The sequence below is a fragment of the Triticum urartu genome, chromosome 7 (assembly GCF_003073215.2).
Source record: "Triticum urartu cultivar G1812 chromosome 7, Tu2.1, whole genome shotgun sequence".
In the NCBI taxonomy this organism is placed as follows: Eukaryota; Viridiplantae; Streptophyta; class Magnoliopsida; order Poales; family Poaceae; genus Triticum; species Triticum urartu.
This window is the reverse complement of record NC_053028.1, coordinates 96,509,385-96,512,997: the sequence shown is the minus strand read 5'-3', so window position 1 is coordinate 96,512,997 and position 3,613 is coordinate 96,509,385.

The window sequence follows — 3,613 nt, the reverse complement described above, 5'->3', positions numbered from 1 at the left end:
TCTATGAGTAGTATCGGAGGGTATGAACCATAGAGAAGTTGGAATACAGTAGATATTACACCAATATAAATAAAGAATGAGATCACAACAGTACCAAAAGAGGTGATTTATTTTCTAATACAAACGGAGCTTACGAGATTTTCTGTTGGAGTTTTGTATTGTGAAGTTTTCAAGTTTTGGGTAAGGATTTGATGCACTATGGAATAAGGAGTGGTAAGAGCCTAAGCTTGGGGATGCCCAAGGCACACAAAGGTAATATTCAAGGACAACCAAGAGCCTAAGCTTGGGGATGCCCCGGGATGACATCCCCTCTTTTGTCTTCAATCCGTCTTGGCCATGGTCTTTTCTTACCAACCTATCCCCCTAGGAGCATGCACGTAGTACTTTGTTTCGATCACTAATAGATTTTTGCAATAAGTATGTGATTTCTTTATGACTAATGTTGAGTACATGGATTATACACACTCTCACCCTTCCACCATTGCTAGCCTCTCGTGTATCTCGTAACTCTCGCCAGTACCATACACACACCATATATCTTCCTCAAAACAGCCACCATACCTACCTATTATGGAATTTCCACCATTCCGTTTATTATGACACGCTCCATCATTGTCATATTGCTTTGCATGATCATGTAGCTGACATCGTATTTGTGGCAAAGCCACCATTCATTATTCTTTCGTACATGTCACTCTTGATTCATTGCACATCCCGGTACACCGCCGGAGGCATTCATATAGAGTCCTATTTTGTTATAGTATCAAGTTGTAATCCTTGAGTTGTAAGTAAATAAAAATGTGATGATGATCATTATTAGAGCATTGTCCCAATGAGGAAAGGATAATGGAGACTATGATTCCCCCACAAGTCAAGAGGAGACTCCAGACGAAAAATAAAAAAGTGGCCAAAAAAAGAGAGGGCCCAAACAAAAAATTAAAAAAATGAGAGAAAAGAGAGAAGGGGCAATGCTACTATCCTTTTACCACACTTGTGCTTCAAAGTAGCACCATGATCTTCATGATAGAGAGTCTCATATTCTTTCACTTTCATATACTAGTGGGAATTTTTCATTATAGAACTTGGCTTGTATATTCCAATGATGGGCTTCCTGAAAATTTCCCTAGGTCTTCATGAGCAAGCAAGTTGGATGGACACCCACTTAGATTATTTTTGAGATTTGATAAACTTATAGCTCTAGTGCATCTGTTCTATGGCAATTACTACTCACTCACATTGATATCTATTGATGGGCATCTCCATAGGCTGTTGATATGCCTAGTTGATGTGAGACTATCTCCTTCTTTTAGTCTCTCCACAAACACCACCTATTCCACCTATAGTGCTATGTCCATGGCTCACACTCATGTATTGTGTGAAAGTTGAAAAAGTTTGAGAACATCAAAAGTATGAAACAATTGCTTGGCTTGTCATCGGGGTTGTGTGTGATTTGAGTAATTTGTGTGATGAAGATGTAGCATAGCAAGACTATATGATTTTGTAGGGATAAGCTTTCTTTGGCCATGTTATTTTGAGAAGACATAATTGCCTTGTTAGTATGCTTGAAGTATTATTGTTTTTATGTCAATATTAAAATTTTATTTAGAATCATACGGATCTGAATATTCATGCCACAATAAATAATTTTACATGGATAAATATGTTAGGTAGCATTCCACATCAAAAATTCCGCTTTTATCATTTACCTACTCGAGGACGAGCAAGAATTAAGCTTGGGGATGCTTGATACATCACCAACGTATCTATAATTTTTGATTGTTCCATGCTATTATATTATCCATCTTGGATGTTTTATATGCATTTATATGCTATTTTATATGATTTTTGGGACTAACCTATAAACCTAGAGCCCAGTGCCAATTTCCGTTTTTTCCTTGTTTTTGAGTTTTGCAGAAAAGGAGTATCAAACGGAGTCAAATTGACCTGAAACTTCATGATGATTGTTTTTGGACCAGAAGACGCCCCCTAAGCAAAAGAGTTAGGCCAGAAGAGCCACGAGGCCTCCACAAGGGTGGAGGGCATGCCCTCCGACCTTGTGGGCCCCTCGTGGAGTCCCTTGACTTGTTCTCGACGCCAACACCTCTTATATATCCCCAAACGTCCAGAACAGAACCTAGATTGGGAGTTTCGCCGCCGCAAGCCTCTGTAGCCACCAAAAACCAATCAGGACCCTGCTCCGGCACCCCGCCGGCGGGGGAAATCATCACCGGTGGCCATCTTTATCATCCACGCGCTCTCCCTGCTAAGGAGGGAGTAGTTCACCTTCGGGGCTGAGGGTATGTACCAGTAGCTATGTTTTTGATCTCTCTCTCTCTCTCTCTCTCGTTCTTGATTTGGCACGATCTTGATGTACCGCGAGCTTTGCTATTATAGTTGAATCTTATGATGTTTCTCCCCCTCTACCTTCTTGTAATGAATTGAGTTTTCCCTTTGAAGTTATCTTATCGGATTGAGTCTTTAAGGATTTGAGAAGACTTGATGTATGTATTGCATGTGCTTATCTGTGGTGACAATGGGATATTCACGTGATCTACTTGATGTATGTTTTGGTGATCAACTTCCGGGTTCTATGACTTTGTGAACTTATGCATAGGGGTTGGCACACGTTTTCGTCTTGACTCTCCGGTAGAAACTTTTGGGCACTCTTTGAAGTTCTTTGTGTTGGTTTGAATTGATGAATTTGAGATTGTGTGATGCATATCGTATAATTAAATCCGCGGATACTTGTGGTGACATTGGAGTATCTAGGTGACATTAGGGTTTTTGTTGGTGTTTGTCTTAAGGTGTTATTTTAGTATTAACTCTAGGGCTGTTTGTGACACTTATAGGAATAGCCAATAGACTGATCAGAAAGAATAACTTTGAGGTGGTTTTGTGCCCTACAATAATGTCTTCATTTGTTCTCCGCTATCAGTGACTTTGGAGTGACTCTTTGTTGCACCTTGAGGGATTGTTATATGATCTAATTATGTTATCATTGTTGAGAGAATTTGCACTAGTGAAAGTATGAACCCTAGGCCTTGTTTTGAAGCATTGCAATACCGTTTTCGCTCACTTTTACTACTTGTTACCTTGTTGTCTTTATATTTTCATATTACAAAAACCTATATCTTCCATCCATATTGCACTTGTATCACCATCTCTTCGCCGAACTAGTGCACCTATACAATTTGCCGGGTGTGTTGGGGACACAAGAGACTCTTTGTTATTTGGTTGCAGGGTTGTTTGAGAGAGACCATCTTCAACCTTCGCATCCCATGGATTGATAAACCTTAGGTCATCCACTTGAGGGAAATTTGCTGCTGTCCTACAAAACTCTGCACTTGGAGGCCCAACAACATCTACAAGGATAAAGTTGCGTAGTATACACCACCAACTCGTTCAGGGCCATGTCCATGAGGCCCCATTCCTCCTTATTTTCTATCTCCTCCGGCTCGGAGTCAACTTCACCAAACTTGAAGACTAGTGGAGGATGATCATTCTGCGCCATGGCATTGGTGGAAGTCTGTAGGAGGGAGGGGTATGGGAGGCGAATAGTAAGGCCGCTCGTATTAAACAGCAGCTCGGGCGCCATTAATGGAGAGGAAGGCGG